This window comes from Mustela erminea, chromosome 10, assembly GCF_009829155.1.
Source record: "Mustela erminea isolate mMusErm1 chromosome 10, mMusErm1.Pri, whole genome shotgun sequence".
NCBI classification, from domain to species: Eukaryota; Metazoa; Chordata; class Mammalia; order Carnivora; family Mustelidae; genus Mustela; species Mustela erminea.
In genome coordinates, this window is record NC_045623.1 from 200,497 (window position 1) to 220,658 (window position 20,162).

Below are 20,162 nucleotides of genomic sequence, written 5' to 3' on the forward strand. Positions count from 1 at the left end.
TGCTGTGTTCCTGAGGGACAACCTTCCTCCCTGAGGTAAGTCAATGCCGTACCCTCTGGGGGCTCTGTTTCTGGCACACTCCCTACCATAGCCACTCTGGGATTCGTCCTGCATCCCCTGGAGCAGGAAGTATGGGTCCACTGTGAGTGTGGACGCACTCTGAGAGCAGAGGCCTGAAGGGAGGGAGAGCTGGAGGGTGAAGCGCTTGGCTGGGGTGTGGCCTCAAGGACAAGCTCACCCTGCCCTGGTGGGGCAGAGTGGCGTCAGCACCATTCTTTGAGCTCCACCCTAGTGGTTCCCCGAGGAACAGATTCCTTCTTGCTTTCTGGGAGGATGGGTCCTGTGCCAGGCTTGGTTCCAAAATCCCGTCGTTTCTCATGCTGAGGACTCCAGTAGAGGGAGGGCCGGTGCCATGGCAAGGGGTAGGGTGAGAATCAGGGAGATGGGAGGCATGGATCAGAAGGCTGCATGCAAAAGGGACCTGAGGCTTCAGATGAGGGCTGCCTTCAGGCTCAACATCTTTCTTCCCATTTGGCCTCAAGGAGATGCTCCCTGTGTTCCTTTCAGAGGGAGGCTTCACTAGTATCATGGACATAGGCAACACCCAGAAGGGAGGGAGGTCAGGCCCAGTTTCCTTCTTTAGCCTGGCCCTATATGCCTGCTGTTGATCCTGTGTCCCAAATCCATTGTCGCCTCGGGAACAATCAGCTTCAGGGGTGGTTGTTGCCACATCCGGGGGAGAGTTGAAGTTGGAGCCCTGAGAATTCCATGGAAGTACAGGGTCCGACCTGTAGCTGAGGGGTGTGCTGGCATGGGGCAAGCCTCAGGCTTCAAGCTGGACTTGGGGGCTGCACACCATTGTGTCTGCTTTTCTGGTTTGGGTTTGGCTACCTGAGGTGCAGCAGCTGCTGAGGCTACCTGAGGCATGGTGTCCTCCTGGGTTCCGGACTGAGCATAGCTAATCAGTGTAGAAGCAGTTGGGTAAGCCAAATCCAGGGCTCCCTCGGGGCTAGGATGTGGGCACAGTCCTTTCCAAGCCAGGGCAATGGAAGAGGTGCATCCCATGGCACTGTGGGGACCATTCCCAAGCCGGAGTGGAGGGTGAGCTTGAGTGTGGGGTGCATGGTTAAGGTGTAGTCTCAGGTTCCCTCAGGCCTCATGGTGGCCCAAGGGGCAGGGTTTTGACCAGCATCACTCTCTGAACCCCACCCTGGTGGTGGCACACGGCATGGGTTGTTTCAGCCTTCTTCGACAGTTGTGCAGTGTCCCCTTGTGTTCCAAAGCCTGTCATTCATCAGGCTTGCATATAAGGCCCTGGGAGGGAAAGGGCCCTGCCCCAAGGTAGGGTGAGAATCCCGGTGACAATAAACAGCTCATCCCTGGCAGTGGGGAGAAGTGCCTCGAGGTGTGAGTGGAGGCCTAGCAGGAGTGTGATCATCTGTGTTCCAGTGTGGCCTCAGGGAGAGAGACGCTCCTTGTGTTCCTGAAGTTTATAGAGCACCTTCCCTGGAATCATGGTCAGCAGCAATCGCTGCCAGGGTTTGCTAGTCACACGGTTTCCTTCAGTGCTCTTGCCTGTTTAGCATGGCCTCTCCCTGGGATCCAACATCCGTTATCGCCTCACAACGCTTTGTTGTGAGGGCTTTGGCCAGGGCCCCAGCCCAGTCTTGAGTTTGCTTCATGACCCCGCAGTTGTTCAGGGCCACCTGCATGGCGGTGCAGAGTTCTCTTGGGAGGGCTGCATGGAGGGTCTCCTCTGTCCGTTGTGGACCAGGGGGGAGGCTCCCGCTGGGGCGGAATTCCAGGTGAGGTGTTGGAGCCTGCTGTCTAGCCATACGCGGCCATTGGAAGTGGCCCTCTTTCCTTCTCTGTTCCTGGGGGATGACCCCACCTAGGTTTTGCTGAGCCAAATCAATGCTCCCTCAGGGCATGGTCTCAGGCAGCAACAGCCGTGGCTGCATGTGGCTCACTCTCCTGTTGTGTTCCGGAGGAATTGTGCGGCATCGGTGATGGGAGTCAAACGTAGGACCCCCTCAGGGCTCTCTTTTTCTGGCATGTTCCTTTCCACCGCCAGTCTCTCATAGCTAGGTTTTGCGGTCCATCTCACAGCTGGAAGCGGGTGCCCACTGTGAGTGTGGAGACCAGCCCAAGGACTGAAATGAAGCTGAGCTTCCGGATGCTGTGCAAGATGAGGCTTTTGTTTCAAGAGGAGCCCACGTTGTGTTCGAGGGACAGGGTGGCTTCTGGGTCATGCTCGCAGCTCCTTGGTTGACATTGCATGTGTTCAGGCTTTCTTTTGTTTTCTTGCAGGATTTGTTCTGCACCAGTCATGGGTCCCCAAACCCATCCTTAGTCTTATGTTTAAGAAACCTCCTTGGGTGTTCCTAGCACCAGAGTGTCCTTCTTTGTTCGTGCCTGCATAGCTTGACATTGTTCCAGGTATCCAAAATACCTTTTACCTCACTACTATGGTTCTGGACATGTCACACCTCCATACACCCAAAGCATTTGCATGCTGGTCCTTAAGACACCAGAGGAGAAGCACCTAACATCAAACAGTCATTAGGGTGAGGCTCATACTTTAGCAGCAGTTTTGTGGGGAGGGATGGCTCCTACTGTGGCTAAATTTCAGGTCAGTGCCTGGAACCCTCTGGTCCTGCAGCACATGGGGGGTACAGGCCCAGCTGTTTCCTTCCATAGTCCTTAAGGACGAGTGAGGCGTGGGTTCAGGAGTCATTTCCTGGTGCCCTTAAAAAAGGGTTCTGCCACAGTCAGATCCACAACCCAAGCTACGTTTTGAATTAGGGTCTGGTAATGGTGAGGAGACTCGACAAATGGGGCATGGACACCTGCCCTGCGGCCTGAGTAGAGGGTGAGTCTTAGTGTGTAACTCAGGATTAAGGTGGTGGTGGTGGAGTCCCCAGTGTAGGGTCATCTTGGGATCAACGTTCAGGTTTGCGCTGGAAACATGCCAACGGCTCTGCTCTGGCACTTGCCCGTGGCTGCCTTGCTTCTGTACTCCTGGAGAACTCATTCCACACCAGGCCCATGTTACAAATCCCTTCGATCCTGGGACTCAGCGTTCAGGTCCCTGAAGGGCCAGCCAAGCTAATGGTTAAGAGTGAGAACCCGGGAGGTAGAAGGCACCTCACTGACAACAGTGCCAAGAAGGACCCTAAGGTTTGCTTGAGAGAGACCAGTAGGATGGGCGAGTGCCTTCCAATTTGGACTCAGGGAGATGTTCCTAGTGTTGCTGAAGCATAGGCTTATCATTACATCGTGGTCAGCGGCAATGTCTTTGGGCATTCCGAGCCCCTTGCTACAGAACCTTGTTCTTGCCTGATTCCCTCCAGTTCTCCTCACTGATTTGTCTGGCAACAGTCAGGGGTGTCAGCTCCACCATACCCTCAGAACATGGGTTGAGGCCCAGTCAGTTCCACCACCAGGGATACCATCAGGGTTGTGGTCAGGGAGATGATAGGAGTCAATCCCATGCCAGCGTGGGGCCAGGCTCTGAGGCCCGAGATAAGGGTGAGCTCTCTTGGAGTTTCTCAGATGTTAAGAGAGGGGTCCTTCTCCTTCTGGTTCCCCGCAGGCCACTGAGCATCTTTCTGTCTTCAGGAAAGAAGAGGTCATCGTGAGAGAAGGTCTCCCTTCAGGCTCCTCTCTTAGAGGGAAGTGTACGGCACTTTCATGTGGGACTTCCTCGCAGACGTCTGGTAGCCACCATGGGCACTGAGTGATTTCTCACAGGTAAGGAAGCAGAGGGCATTTTCCGTTGGCATTCTCGTTTCCCATTGAAAATGGACCTCCACATTCCAGGAGCAAGAAACCATCTGTACAGACTGGTTCCTTGACAGAAGTACATGGGCCTTTTGCTTTACACTACTACACCTCCCACTCCAAATGCTTCTCCCTTCAAGGATGACGAAGATGTTCTTTGGGGCCCCCTTTCCCCACAGTGGTTTCTGGGGGTTCAGTATCAGACACGTCTCCTAGGCTTCCATGCCTACTTAGAAAACGCTGCAGCGGCTGTCTCAAACAGGGTGTAAGTGCAGGCTTGCATTCCACACAAATTCGTGGCTCAGGGTAGAACAGAAGGCCCTTACCCAAGTAGGCTCAGTGTCATGAAGACATGGAAAGCCTTCGATGGAGGCCCTGTTCTAACCAGGGAAGGTCTCTGCCACCATTGCTTCACAGAGTACACTTTGTGGCTCGCTCCTTCTGCCTTCCCACTCTGTTCTGCAACATGAAGGGCTGGTGGGCGAGATGGAGACGGTTCCTCCACAGGATTGTGTCTCCTGTTTTGGCATAAACCACTTAACCTATGTGTCCTATCTCACACACAGCTGAGTGGGGTACTTGCTGCAGCATATGGATCCCACCCTGCTAGCTTTCACAAACCCCCAGTCGTGATACAGTGGTCTGAAAAGACATTTCAAAGCAGGGCACTGTCTGTCCTGTGCCATTTCTTTGTTCTTCACTTTGGTTTACTTTGAGCCTCCACAGAGCTCTGAACAGGGTTCTAGCTTCCAGAAGCCAGGGGTCAACCGGGAGTCACACTACACCCATACTGGCTTCTCAAAGTGGAGCACATAGCACTCTTCCCACCCCCCCCCCCCAATCCCCTCAAGATTTGAAGAAAAGCTAGCATTGGGGAGGCCATGTTACTTGAAGACCAGTATCTCTGCACTGTGTCGTCTTTCTCCAGTTTAAGCACCAGGCACTTTCCTCCTGCTGCCCCTTGCAGTCTGGAAAAGGGTCTTCTCTTCTTGAAACAAGATGTCTGCTGAAAGCTGCCTTCCAGACCCATGCATGCCTCTGAGGGACATGCAAGGCGCCTTCTTCCTCCTTCCTCACTCGCTGTGCAAAATGCTTCTGTCTTCAGGAAGCAAGACATAGGCTGAAGGGCTGGTTCTTGGGAGTTGGTGGTGGTGTTGTTTCTCAGACTAAAAGAATGGGCCCTTTCCTTACGTGGTCCCACCCAGTTTGTGATAGGATTCTCTCCCAAGGAGAGAGAAGGTAACCACAGGGAGGATCAGTCTCCCTGTAGCATTGCTGCAGGGACATGCATCTGAGGCACTCTCTTTATGCCTTTGTCCTTCTAAGAAACATGGAGCACAGGTGTGCATAAAGGACAGTCCCTGTCCTGCGTTGTCGCTCAGGGGCAGGACTATGGTACAGACCTTGAGCTCCCCTCACACCCACATGCTGACTAGGGTACTCTCGGCACTACCCAGGACTTGCCCTTGCTTCCACAATCCCCAAATGGGCTGCTGTTGCCTGGGAAAGTGTTAGAAGCCAAGGGCTTTCTGCCCAGCGTCCATTATTCCCGCAGCACTTGGTTTCCATTTCCCTGCAGCATCCACATACAAGTCTGCCAGCACTTGTATCTTCCAGAAGCCAGCTGCCAGCTGTTAGCTGCACAGTACCCAGATGTGTTTCTTAGAGTTGAGCCCTTAGCACACTTGGCCTCGGTCCCGAAGAGGCTTCCACTTCCGGGGAGGAGATGTGAATAAAAACTGTAACTTGGCAGTGCTCCTTCTTTTCCTTGGGGAAGTCCCTTAGGTAGGCCCTTCCCTCAGCTGCCCCAAGGTCTGTGGGAAACATTTCTCTCTTCCCAAATGAAGCTGTCTGTCAAAGCTGCGCTCCCTGCACTCTCCTTTCTCTGAGGGAAGTGCAGGGCCTCTTCCCCATGAGTCCTCACACAGGACTTCTCACTGCAACCATCCACCCAACCCAGGGAGGAATTTCACCTGGTCATAGTGGATAATCTTTGTAATGTGCTGTTGGATCCCATTTTATAGGATTTTGTTGAGAATCTTAGTGTCCATATTTATCAGGGATATTGGTCTGAAATGCTGGCTTCATAGAAGAGTCTGGAAGTTTGCCTTCTGCTTCAACTTTTGAAACAGCTTTAAGAGCTGTTTTAAGGTGTTATTTCTAATTAGAAGGTTTGGTACAATTTCCCAGGGAATCTGTCAGATCCTGGGCTCTTGTTTTTTGGGAAGTTTTTGATCACTGCTTCAATCTTCTTGCTAGATATTAGTCTATTCAGGTTGTCAATTTCTTCCTGGTTCAATTTTGGGAGTTTCTCATTTTCCAGGAATGCATCCATTTCATCTAGGTTGCTTAACTTATTGGCTTATAACTGTTGATAATAATTTCTGATGATTGTTTCTATTTCCTTGGTGTTAGTTGGATCTCTCCCTCTTCATTCATAATTTTATTAATTTGGCCTTCTATCTTTTCCTTTGGATTAGTTTGGCCAATGGTTTATTGATCTTATTGATTCTTTCAAAAAACCAGCTTCTAGTTTCATCGATAAGTTCTACTGTATCTCCAGTTTCTACCTCATTGATCTCTGCTCTAATCTTGATTATTTCCATTCATATGTGTGGAGTTGGTTTGATTTGTTGTAGATTCTCCAGTTCTCTAAGGTGTAGAGAGAGCTGGTGTACTCTGGATTTTTCAAATTTTTTGAGGGAGACTTGGATGGCTATGTATTTTCCCCTTAGGACCGCCTTTGCTGTATCACATAGGTTTTGGCAGAAATATCTTCATTCTTTTTTTTTTTAATTTTTTATTTTTTATAAACATATATTTTTATCCCCAGGGGTACAGGTCTGTGAATCACCAGGTTTACACACTTCACAGCACTCACCAAAGCACATACCCTCCCCAATGTCCATAATCTCACCCCCTTCTCCCAAACCCCCTCCCCCCAGCAACCCTCAGTTTGTTTTGTGAGATTAAGAGTCACTTATGGTTTGTCTCCCTCCCAATCCCATCTTGTTTCATTTATTCTTCTCCTACCCACTTAAGCCCCCATGTTGCATCACCACTTCCTCCTATCAGGGAGATCATATGATAGTTGTCTTTCTCTGCTTGACTTATTTTGCTAAGCATGATACGCTCTAGTTCCATCCATGTTGTCGCAAATGGCAAGATTTCATTTCTTTTGATGGCTGCATAGTATTCCATTGTGTATATATACCACATCTTCTTGATCCATTCATCTGTTGATGGACATCTAGGTTCTTTCCATAGTTTGGCTATTGTGGACATTGCTGCTATAAACATTCGGGTGCATGTGCCCCTTTGGATCACTACGTTTGTATCTTTAGGGTAAATACCCAATAGTGCAATTGCTGGGTCATAGGGCAGTTCTATTTTCAACATTTTGAGGAACTTCCATGCTGTTTTCCAGAGTGGCTGCACCAGCTTGCATTCCCACCAACAGTGTAGGAGGGTTCCCCTTTCTCCGCATCCTCGCCAGCATCTGTCATTTCCTGACTTGTTGATTTTAGCCATTCTGACTGGTGTGAGGTGATACCTCATTGTGGTTTTGATTTGTATTTCCCTGATGCCAAGTGATATGGAGCACTTTTTCATGTGTCTGTTGGCCATCTGGATGTCTTCTTTGCAGAAATGTCTGTTCATGTCCTCTGCCCATTTCTTGATTGGATTATTTGTTCTTTGGGTGTTGAGTTTGCTAAGTTCTTTATAGATTCTGGACACTAGTCCTTTATCTGATATGTCGTTTGCAAATATCTTCTCCCATTCTGGCAGTTGTCTTTTGATTTTGTTAACTGTTTCCTTTGCTGTGCAAAGCTTTTGATCTTGATGAAATCTCAATCGTTCATTTTTGCCCTTGCTTCCCTTGCCTTTGGCGTTGTTCCTAGGAAGATGTTTCTGCGGCTGAGGTTGAAGAGGTTGCTGCCTGTGTTCTCCTCAAGGATTTTGATGGATTCCTTTCGCACATTGAGGTCCTTCATCCATTTTGAGTCTATTTTTGTGTGTGGTGTAAGGAAATGGTCCAATTTCATTTTTCTGCATGTGGCTGTCCAATTTTCCCAGCACCATTTATTGAAGAGGCTGTCTTTTTTCCATTGGACATTCTTTCCTGCTTTGTTGAAGATTAGTTGACTGTAGAGTTGAGGGTCTATTTCTGGGCTCTCTATTCTGTTCCATTGATCTATGTGTCTGTTTTTGTGCCAGTACCATGCTGTCTTGATGATGACAGCTTTGTAATAGAGCTTGAAGTCCGGAATTGTGATGCCACCAATGTTGGCTTTCTTTTTCAATATCCCTTTGGCTATTCGAGGTCTTTTCTGGTTCCATATAAATTTTAGAATTATTTGTTCCATTTCTTTGAAAAAGATGGATGGTACTTTGATAGGAATTGCATTAAATGTGTAGATTGCTTTAGGTAGCATAGACATTTTCACAATATTTATTCTTCCAATCCAGGAGCATGGAACATTTTTCCATTTCTTTGTGTCTTCCTCAATTTCTTTCATGAGTACTTTATAGTTTTCTGAGTATAGATTCTGTGCCTCTTTGGTTAGGCTTATTCCTAGGTATCTTATGGTTTTGGGTGCAATTGTAAATGGGATTGACTCCTTAATTTCTCTTTCTTCTGTCTTGCTGTTGGTGTAGAGAAATGCAACTGATTTCTGTGCATTGATTTTATATCCTGACACTTTTCTGAATTCCTGTATAAGTTCTAGCAGTTTTGGAGTGGAGTCTTTTGGGTTTTCCACATATAGTATCATATCATCTGCGAAGAGTGATAATTTGACTTCTTCTTTGCCGATTTGGATGCCTTTAATTTCCTTTTGTTGTCTGATTGCTGAGGCTAGGACCTCTAGTACTATGTTGAATAGCAGTGGTGATAATGGACATCCCTGCCGTGTTCCTGACCTTAGCGGAAAAGCTTTCAGTTTTTCTCCATTGAGAATGATATTTGCGGTAGGTTTTTCGTAGATGGCTTTGATGATATTGAGGTATGTGCCCTCTATCCCTACACTTTGAAGAGTTTTGATCAGGAAGGGATGCTGTGCTTTGTCAAATGCTTTTTCAGCATCTACTGAGAGTATCATATGGTTCTTGTTCTTTCTTTTATTGATGTGTTGTATCACATTGACTGATTTGCAAATGTTGAACCAACCTTGCAGCCCTGGAATAAATCCCATTTGGTCGTGGTGAATAATCCTTTTAATGTACTGTTGAATCCTATTGGCTAGTATTTTGTTGAGTATTTTCGCATCTGTGTTCATCAAGGATATTGGTCTATAGCTCTCTTTTTTGATGGGATCCTTGTCTGGTTTGGGGATCAAGGTGATGCTGGCCTCATAAAATGAGTTTGGAAGTTTTCCTTCCATTTCTATTTTTTGGAACAGTTTCAGGAGAATAGGAATTAGTTCTTCTTTAAATGTTTGGTAGAATTCCCCCGGGAAGCCGTCTGGCCCTGGGCTTTTGTTTGTTTGGAGATTTTTAATGACTGTTTCAATCTCCTTACTGGTTATGGGTCTGTTCAGGCTTTCTACTTCTTCATGGTTCAGTTGTGGTAGTTTATATGTTTCTAGGAATGCATCCATTTCTTCCAGATTGTCAAATTTGTTGGCGTAGAGTTGCTCATAGTATGTTCTTATAATAGTTTGTATTTCTTTGGTGTTAGTTGTGATCTCTCCTCTTTCATTCATGATTTTATTTACTTGGGTCCTTTCTCTTTTCTTTTTGATAAGTCTGGCCAGGGGTTTATCAATTTTATTAATTCTTTCAAAGAACCAGCTCCTAGTTTCATTGATTTGCTCTATTGTCTTTTTGGTTTCTATTTCATTGATTTCTGCTCTGATCTTTATGATTTCTCTTCTCCTGCTGGGCTTAGGGTTTCTTTCTTGTTCTTTCTCCAACTCCTTTAGGTGTAGGGTTAGGTTGTGTACCTGAGACCTTTCTTGTTTCTTGAGAAAGGCTTGTACCACTATGTATTTTCCTCTCAGGACTGCCTTTGTTGTGTCCCACAGATTTTGAACCGTTGTATTTTCATTGTCATTTGTTTCCATGATTTTTTTCAATTCTTCTTTAATTTCCCGGTTGACCCATTTATTCTTTAGAAGGATGCTGTTTAGTCTCCATGTATTTGGGTTCTTTCCAAACCTCCTTTTGTGGTTGAGTTCTAGCTTTAGAGCATTGTGGTCTGAATAACCAACCCAAGGTTGGTTCAACATTTGCAAATCAGTCAATGTGATACAACACATCAATAAAAGAAAGAACAAGAACCATATGATACTCTCAGTAGATGCTGAAAAAGCATTTGACAAAGCACAGCATCCCTTCCTGATCAAAACTCTTCAAAGTGTAGGGATAGAGGGCACATACCTCAATATCATGCAGGGAATGATCCCAATCTTTTGATACCGGTTGAGTCCTGCTTTAGGACCGAGGATGTGATATATTCTGGAGAATGTTCCATGTGCACTAGAGAAGAATGTGTATTCTGTTGCTTTGGGATGAAATGTTCTGAATATATCTGTGATGTCCATCTGGTCCAGTGTGTCGTTTAAGGCCTTTATTTCCTTGCTGATCTTTTGCTTGGATGATCTGTCCATTTCAGTGAGGGGAGTGTTAAAGTCCCCTACTATTATTGTATTATTGTTGATGTGTTTCTTTGATTTTGTTATTAATTGGTTTATATAGTTGGCTGCTCCCACGTTGGGGGCATAGATATTTAAAATTGTTAAATCTTCTTGTTGGACAGACCCTTTGAGTATGATATAGTGTCCTTCCTCATCTCTTATTATAGTCTTTGGCTTAAAATCTAATTGATCTGATATAAGGATTGCCACTCCTGCTTTCTTCTGATGTCCATTAGCATGGTAAATTCTTTTCCACCCCCTCACTTTAAATCTGGAGGTGTCTTCAGGCTTAAAATGAGTTTCTTGGAGGCAACATATAGATGGGTTTTGTTTTTTATCCATTCTGATACCCTGTGTCTTTTGACAGGGGCATTTAGCCCATTAACATTCAGGGTAACTATTGAGAGATATGAATTTAGTGCCATTGTATTGCCTGTAAGGTGACTGTTACTGTATATGGTCTCTGTTCCTTTCTGATCTACCACTTGTAGGCTCTCTCTTTGCTTAGAGGACCCCTTTCAATATTTCCTGTAGAGCTGGTTTGGTGTTTGCAAATTCTTTCAGTTTTTGTTTGTCCTGGAAGCTTTTAATCTCTCCTTCTATTTTCAATGATAGTCTAGCTGGATATAGTATTCTTGGCTGCATGTTTTTCTCGTTTAGTGCTCTGAAAATATCATGCCAGCTCTTTCTGGCCTGCCAGGTCTCTGTGGATAAGTCAGCTGCCAATCTAATATTTTTACCATTGTATGTTACAGACTACTTTTCCCGGGCTGCTTTCAGGATTTTCTTTTTGTCACTGAGACTTGTAAATTTTACTATTAGGTGACGGGGTGTGGGCCTATTCTTATTGATTTTGAGGGGCGTTCTCTGAACCTCCTGAATATTGATGCTCGTTCCCTTTGCCATATTGGGGAAATTCTCCCCAATAATTCTCTCCAGTATACCTTCTGCTCCCCTCTCTCTTTCTTCTTCTTCTGGAATCCCAATTATTCTAATGTTGTTTCGTCTTATGGTGTCACTTATCTCTCCAATTCTCCCCTCGTGGTCCAGTAGCTGTTTGTCCCTCTTTTGCTCAGCTTCTTTATTCTCTGTCATTTGGTCTTCTATATCACTAATTCTTTCTTCTGCCTCATTTATCCTAGCAGTGAGAGCCTCCATTTTTGATTGCACCTCATTAATAGCTTTTTTGATTTCAACTTGGTTAGATTTTAGTTCTTTTATTTCTCCAGAAAGGGCTTTTATATCTCTCGAGAGGGTTTCTCTAATATCTTCCATGCCTTTTTCGAGCCCGGCTAGAACCTTGAGAATTGTCATTCTGAACTCTAGATCTGACATATTACCAATGTCTGTATTGATTAGGTCCCTAGCCTTCGGTACTGCCTCTTGTTCTTTTTTTTGTGTTGAATTTTTCCGTCTTGTCATTTTGTCCAGATAAGAGTATATGAAGGAGCAAGTAAAATACTAAAAGGGTGGCAACAACCCCAGGAAAATATGCTTTAACCAAATTAGAAGAGATCCCAAATCGTGAGGGGGGAGAAAGGGGATAAAAAGAGGTTCAAAAAGGAAGAAAGAAAAAAAAAGAAAAAGAAAAGAAAAGAAAAGAATTTAAAAAAAGAAAACAAATAAAAATATAAAAAAGAAAATATATATATATTGGATAAACTAGTTAAAAAACGTTAAAAAAGAAAAAGGTAAAAGTTAAAAAAAAATTTACCAGAAGGCGAGAAAAAAACAAAAAATGAAAAAGAAAAAAATTAAATTAACTGCAAGACTAAAAAAAATCACGGGGAAAAAGCCATGAGTTCCGTGCTTTGCTTTCTCCTCCTCTGGAATTCTGCTGCTCTCCTTGGTATTGAAACCGCACTCCTTGGTAGGTGAACTTGGTCTCGGCTGGATTTCTTGTTGATCTTCTGGGGGAGGGGCCTGTTGTAGTGATTCTCAAATGTCTTTGCCCCAGGCGGAATTGCACCACCCTTACCCAGGGCCGGGGTGAGTAATCCGCTTGGGTTTGCTTTCAGGAGCTTTTGTTCCCTGAGCGCTTTCTGTAGAGTTCCGGAGGACAGGAATACAAATGGCCTCCTGGTCTCCGGCCCGGAGGAGCCGAGAGCCCAGGGCCCCACTCCTCAGTGCGCCCTCAGAGAACAGCGCCCAGTTACTCCCGTCTGCCTGACCTCCGGCCGCGCTCCGAGCTCACCGAGCCTGCGACCGCTTCAAGGTAACCCCGAGCTGTGAGCTTACTGTCGGCTCTGTCTCTGTAGCCGGCTTTCCTGTTCCAGTACCCGCAAGGTCTGCGACACTCAGACACCCCCGATCTTTCTGTGACCCTGCGGGACCTGAGGCCACGCTGACCCCGCGTGGGCTTCGCCCCGGTTTAGCCTCTGGAGTGATGTCCCTCAGAGGAACAGACTTTTAAAAGTCCTGATTTTGTGCGCCGTTGCTCCGCCGCATGCCGGGAGCCGGCCCCTCCCCCCGGGGTCTATCTTCCCGTCGCTTTGGATTCACTTCTCCGCCGGTCCTACCTTTCAGAAAATGGTTGTTTTTCTGTTTCCAGAATTGCTGTTCTTCTTCTCTTTAATCTGCCGATGGATTTTCAGGTGTTTGCAATCTTTAGATAAGCTATCTAGCTGATCTCCAGCTAGCTGAAGTAGTCTCAGCCTGCTACTTCTCCGCCATCTTGACTCCTCCTTTCAGAAATATCTTCATTCTTATTGGTTTCCATGAATTGTTTCGGTTCTTCTTTGATTTCCTGATTGATCCAAGCATTCTTAAGCAAGGTGATCTTTAGCTTACAGGTGTTTGAAATCCTTCCAAATTTTTCCTTGTGGTTGAGCTCTAGTTTCAAAGTATTGTGATCTGAGAATATGCAGGGAATAATCTCAATCTTTTGTTATTAATTGAGCCCTTATTTATGACCCAGTATGTGGTCTATTCTGGAGAAGGTTCCATGTGCACTCGAGAAGAATGAGAATTCTGTTGTTTTAGGGTGGAATGTTCTGTATCTATCTATGAGGTCCATCTTGTCCAATGTGTCATTCAATGCTCTTGTATCTTTATTGATTTTCTGCTTGTATGATCTGTCTATTACTGAGAGTGGCATGTTAAGATCTACTACTATTAATGTATTTATATAAATATGGCTCTTTATCTTAACAGTTTTCTTATGTAATTTGCTGCTCCCATGTTGGGGGCATAAGTATTTACAACTGTTAGATCTTCTTTGTGGATAGTCCCTTTAAGAATGATGTAGTGTCCTTCTGTATCTCTGACTCTAGTATTTAGTTTAAAATCTAATTTATCTGATATGAGAATCACTACCCTAACCTTCTTTTTGAGGCTCATTGGCATGAAAGATGCTTCTCCATCCCTACACTTTCAGTCTGGATGTATCCTTAGGTTCAAAATGGGTCTCTTGTTGACAACATATGGATGGGTCCTGTCGTTTTATCCCATCTACAACCCTGTGTCATTTTATGGGTGCATTTAGGCCATTCACGTTGAGAGTGATTATTGAGAAGTACATTTTTATTGACATTGTGTTACCTGTGAAGTCTTTGTTTCTAGAGATTGTCTCCATATATTTCTGTTCAATGATATTCTTAGGGTTTTTGCTATTTTACAGAACCCCTCCCCCAATATTTCCTGCAGTGTTGGCTTGGTGGTCACATCCTCTTTTAAACTTTGCCGGTCTTGGAAGCTCTTTATCTCTCCATCCATTTTGAATGTCAGTCTTGCTGGATAAAGTATTCTTGGCCGCATGTTCTTCTCATTTAGTGCCCTGAATATGTCTTGCCAGCCCTTTCTGGCTTGCCAGATTTTTGTGGACAGGTCTGACATTATTCTGATGGGCTTTCCTCTGTATGTAAGGAATTTCTTCCCCCTAGCTGCTTTCAAGAGCTCCTGTCTACAATTATGAGTCATCATCTTCACAATCAGATGTCTCGAGATCTTTCTAGAGTCTATGCTCTTGGGGGGAGACCATTCTGCCTCTAGTACATGAACGCTGGTTTCATTTGCCAGATAAGGAAAATTTTCATGGAGAATTTGTTTAAATATATCTTCTAGTCTTCTTTCTTTCTCTTCCCCCCTCAGGGATTCCAATAATTTTGACTTGGAAAATGTCATGGCATCATTTATTTCCCTAATACTGTTTTCATGGCTTCTAAGCTGTTTGTTCCAGGCTACGTCCTGATCCTTTTCATCTGTCTCTTTGTCCTCTGGATCACTACTTCTATCTTCTGCCTCAGTTACCATAGTTTTTAGAGAATTTAGATAGATCAGAACTCATTGGGAATATTGTTAACATCATCCTTGGTGGCTTTCACTTCTGCACTAACAAATTCATTTCATCATCAAAGGCTTTCTCCAACCTAGCTATTGCCTGTATAATTGTTAGACTGAATTCCCTTTCCTACATACTGTCTATGTCCATATCCAGTAGGTCTGATGGAGAGGGCCCAGTCTCTGAATTTTTCTTCTGTTGGGCATTCCTCCTAGTCAGTTTGGTGAGAAATGGTTGAACGGATGTGTAGCTGAAAGTATCAACTGCAGTGCAGGCAAGGTGCACCCTGAAACGCTTCTGAGCAATCGAGAGTCCCCACCAAAAAGAAAGAAAAAAGAAAAAAAAAGAGAGAGAGACAGGAAAAAAAGAGAAAGATATAATAAAAGAAAAGACTCAGCCCAAATGGGTCCCAGGGTAAGATTTATGAAGTATACAAACAAAAACAGACAAACAAAAACACTGACAAAAGTAGATGACAAAAGGCAATAAATAAATAAGTAAATGAAAGAACCTTGTCAAAAAGAAACTCAAGTATAAGATTTATATACTACCAGGACAAGAACAAATACACAGAAACACTGACAGAAGAAAAAGATGGGAGAGTGGTTATAAATTCTCAGTGTGGGCGAGGAAGGATATTTTGGTTCTTCCTGGATGTATCTTGAAATCTTTGTTAAAGGACTCAACTTTCTTGAGATAAAGGGGGATTAAAACTGGTTTATCTATAGGGGTAGCATTGATTGGGGAAAGGGCATTACTTTGAAGCTTATCTCTATATGAATATAAAAAGGAAAAAAATAAAATAAAATGAATTAAAATGTAGAAAAGCAAAAGAAAAACACAGGTATATGTATCAAAAAGTTCAGATTAAAAGGTTACTATGAAATTTGCTGTACTGAATATCTTACTGTGATGGTAAATAGGTTAAAAAGTTATATATTAAAAAAATGAAAAAAAAAACAGTATAGAGGGAAATATTTAAACATAAATGTTTTATCTATGAAGTAGTGGTGGTTGTTCTCTTGTCTTTTTTTTTTTTTTTTTTTTTTTTTTTTGGCTGGCTTTCTAGGGTAGGGGCCTGCAGTGTGGTTTTCATGGACTGTTACTAGAGTTAAGTCCTCCTGCCCCATCAAGGGGCCGGGCTCTGAGGAAACCGGTTTTTCAGGCTTTTGTTCTCTGCAGGCTTTTTGTTTGTTTGTTTCCTCTTCCCTTGGCAGCTTTTGGTGGGTTTTGGAGGTTTAGAGGAAAGCAAGCTGCACCCAGACCTCCCTCTCAGAGAGAAGCCTCAGTTTCTTCCCCTCTGGGTGCTCCAGAGCATATAAATTCCCCCTCTGCCTCTGGCAGAGAACGTTCCCAGTCATGGTCTCTGGGGTGACAGGAATTCCTGCTTGTACCCAAAACCACGAGAAATACTAGCCCCAGCTGTCTGGGTAGGTCCAGACCACCAGAGAGGACCCAAGCAGAGATAGTGCACTGAGATTTTCATGCGGCCTGGCCTGGGAGTGCTCAGACTCTCCAGGTCCTGCAGAGCACTGGCTGGCTGGTGCCTGCACGTGTCTCTCTCAGGGGAGGGTGTAGGGCGTGACTCGGTCTCTGGTCATGCAGCACATGTGTGCCCGTACAGAGTGTAAAAGGCTGTGGTTCTGCTGACTGGAGAGGCTCCCTCACCCTCACAGGCAGTGGCTCAGGGACCAAGACCTGGCTTCTTCACTACACTCTCTCTGGCTCAGCACCAGTGGTGGCTGTCCTGGGTAGGCAGGCCTAAGGCATTGTTCTGAACCGTCCCATTCCCCCAGTTTCCCCATATGAAACTTTGCTCTTTTTGAGTGCTTTCAACCAGACTCCAAGTTAATGCTGGTCCCCAATCACAGGGCACTTTTGTATTGGGGTATTGCTTTCCAATGGATCGCTTCTGGTGGTTCCCTCCCCCTTGTTTGTCTTTTGATATCAGTCCAATCGATGTTCCCACTCTGCTTTACCTGCCCACTAGCATCTTCTGCCCACGTAGAGATCCAGAAGTGTATAATAATCTCAGGCAGATATCATGGGTGATCAGAGTTCTTTGGTAGGTAATCAGCTCACTTTAGGGGAGAGGTTGAAAGGGCACCTCCTACTTCTTCGCCATCTTGTCTCCTTGAGCCCTACCCTGTATCTTGAGTGGATCAACCGTGAGTCGCACTGTACCCAGACTGGCTTTTCAAAGTGGGGCACATAGCACTTTCCTGCCCCCCACCCCAATTTGGGAATATGCTTATAGCATCAGAGGAGGACATGTTGCTCAAAAACTGGTATCTCTGCACTGTGTCGTCTTTCTCCAGTTTAAGCACCAAGTGCTTTCCTCTTGTTGCTCCATGGAGTCCTCTCTTCTGGAAACATGATGTCTGCTGAAAGCTGCCTTCCAGGCCCACACACGCCTCGGAGGGACGTGCACAGTCCCTTACCCCTGCTTCCTCACCAACTGGTCAAAATGCTTCTGTCTTCAGGCAGACAGACATTGGCAGAAGGACAGGTTCAGGAGGAAGGTGGTGGGCACTCTTGTTGGTAGTTGCCAAGTCTCTACCTGAGAGCTCCGGGGAGGGCTACAGCATTCATTTGAAGCTTGGGAAGTTGTTGGCATTCCACACTGACTTCTTTCTCACAGGGAGGCAGAGGGACTTTACCTCAGGCATTCACACACACACTCTGAGGTAGCAAACAGCTTCCCTGTGTCCAACGCCAGGCGCTGAGTTGGCCCAGGCTGGTCCCTAAGCCCGTGCGCTCGCCCCACAGGAATCAGGCTGATTCCTCTCTCATCCAAGTTTCACTATTTACTGACGCTGTTTGGGGAAGACACTTTTCCCAGAGAAAGGTGTCGCTCTGAATTCAGGGCTCTGCTGGATCATTCAGCTTCTCTGCAACTGTGTGAAATGACTCTGCCTCCCTGAAACACCAGAGGTGCTGGCGGCATTCACATGTCCCTGGAGTGGAGACCAAAGCCCTCAGTGTGTGTGTACGATCACCAGCGGCTGAGAGAAGGCTTTCTGGCTTTAGGTGAAACCGGAGCTGACTGGGCCTCCTCTGTGAAGCTTGTTCATGGAGCAGAGAGGTGTTGCAGCCTTGCTCTGTACTTCTGGGTGTCAGGATTGCTCTCTCTTCACTGGACTGCGTGTAGAGTGCAGAGCAAACCTGTTGTCTTAATGAACTCCCGTGGCACTTGCTTTGTGCTTTGCCACCTCCCCCTAACCCAACCCTGTCACCACCCGTGTTTCAGGCAGACCTCCCAGCGTAGGCGCCTAAAAGAATGTGTGCCACAAGGAGTGCATCGCGATCCTGTTCTCTCCGTGAGAAGGGTATGCAGCACAGTGCTTTCTTAAGGGTTGCTCCAGTGGGGCCCTGCCTCGGGACAGTCAGGGTGTGAGAATCAGGTCTGCTCTCAGAGTACTCCTGCACTCATAATCCTGCAATGTGTATTGTGTTCTGGGTCCCAGTCACGTTAGTAGCAAGAGCCTGTTAGACACCCCTGTGAGGGTTTCCTGTAAGGCCAAGGAAACAGGTGTCTTCATGGATGTCCTCCGACCTGTGGGACAGGGAGCTTCTTCAGGCTTATGCACAAACTGGAGGGCAAGACACTATCTCTCCTCGCCACAGAGGCCTGCACGCGACAGACAGCTCGGCTTCAGGCTTGTTTCTGGGAGGTAAGGCTCTGTTTCTCTCTCACTTTGTGCAGGCTCAGGTTTGAGAAGGCAGCCTTCCTTTTGGAGCAAAGTCTGCGGGGACGGTGTTGGCATCCCACACTGACTTCTTTCTCACAGGGACGCAAAGGGACTTTACCTCAGGCCTTCACATACACTGCCTTAGCAGACCACTTTCCCGCCTACAATGCCATGCACTAAGGAGGCAGAGGCAGGACCCTCAGCCCACGTGCTCGCCCCTCAGGAAGCATGCCACTTCCTCACTCATCCACGCTTCTCTCTTTGCGGACTCTGTTCAGGTACGACAGTTTTCCCGGAGCACAGTATTGCTCTGAATTCAGGGCCCCGCTGGCTCGTTCAGCATACCGGCCCCTATGTGAAACGACTCTGTCTCCCTGAAACACGTTGTCCCACCAGAGGTGCTGGAGGCATCCACAGTTCACTGGATGGGAAGTCATATCCCTCAGAGTGTGTATCTGTTCACTAGCGTGTAAGAGTAGGCTTTCTGGCATTAGGGGAAAACTAAGCTGAAAGAACCACCTCCATGTAGCTTGTCCATGGAGCTGAGGAGTTGTCCTCTCTCTGTGCTTGTGTGTGTCATGACTGCTTCTCTCGTCCCAGGACTGAGTGTGGCATGCAGGGAAACGTTATCATCTCGAAGTACTCCCGTGGCACGTTCTTGCCCTTCCACCCCTCTGTGCCACCCAAACCTGCCACCCCCTCTGTTTCGCTTAGGCCTCCCTCCTCAGAGTGCCTCCAAGAATGTGTGCCCCAAGGAGGGCGTCACCGTCCTGTCCTCTCTGTGAGATGGCTATTGCAGCAGGGTGCTTTCCTAATGCTTACTCTTATGCAGCCCACGGTAGGGACAGTCAGGCTGAGAGAAAGGGGGCTGCTGTCAGTACTCCCGCGCTGTGAGTGTGTCCTGCAGTCACAGTAGAAGCAAGAGCCTGTTTGACGCCCCTGTGAGGGTCTTCTGTGAGGCAGAAGGAATGGGCGCCATCACGGATGTCCTCCGACCAGAGGGCCGGCAAGCTTCCCCAGGCTTCCACACAAACTCGCGGGCACTACTCTTTCCCTCTTTGCCAAGGAGGCCTGCACGAGAAAGGCAGCTCAGCTTCAGGCTTGTTTCTTGGAGGGGAGGCTCTGGTTCTCTCTCGGTTGTGCAGGCTCAGGTTTGAAATGGCATCCTTCCCCCTGGCGCTTGCGTGCGGGGGGAAGGTGCTGGCATCCCACAATGACTTCTTTCTCACATGGGTGCAGAGGGACTTTGTTTCAGGCGTTCACACATTCTCTGAGTTAAGAGACCGCTTCCGCGTGTTCGACTTCAGGCCTAAGGCGTCAGAGACCGAACCCTCAGCCTAGGCGCCCGCCCCTCAGGAAGCAGGCCACTTCCTCTCTCATCCACGCTTCTCTCTTCGCGGACTCTTCAGGGAGGACGCTTTTCCCTGAGAACGGTATTGCTCTGAATTCAGGGCCCCGCTGGCTCGTTCGGCTTCCCGGGCCCTATGCGAAACGACTCTGTCACCCTGAAACACGCTGTCCCACCAGAGGTGCTGGCGGCACAGACACGTCACCTAGGATGTGTGGACGATCGCCAGCCGCGGAAAGAAGAGAGCCGCATTTCTTGCTTTACGCGAAACCGGAGCTGATTGGGCGTCCTCTGTGAAGCTCGTTCATGGAGCTGAGGCGTTGCAGCCTTGCTGTGTACTTCTGAGTATCACGATTGCTTCTCTCATCATGGGACTGAGTGTGGTGTGCGGGGCAACCTTGTAGTCTCCAAGTACTCCCGTG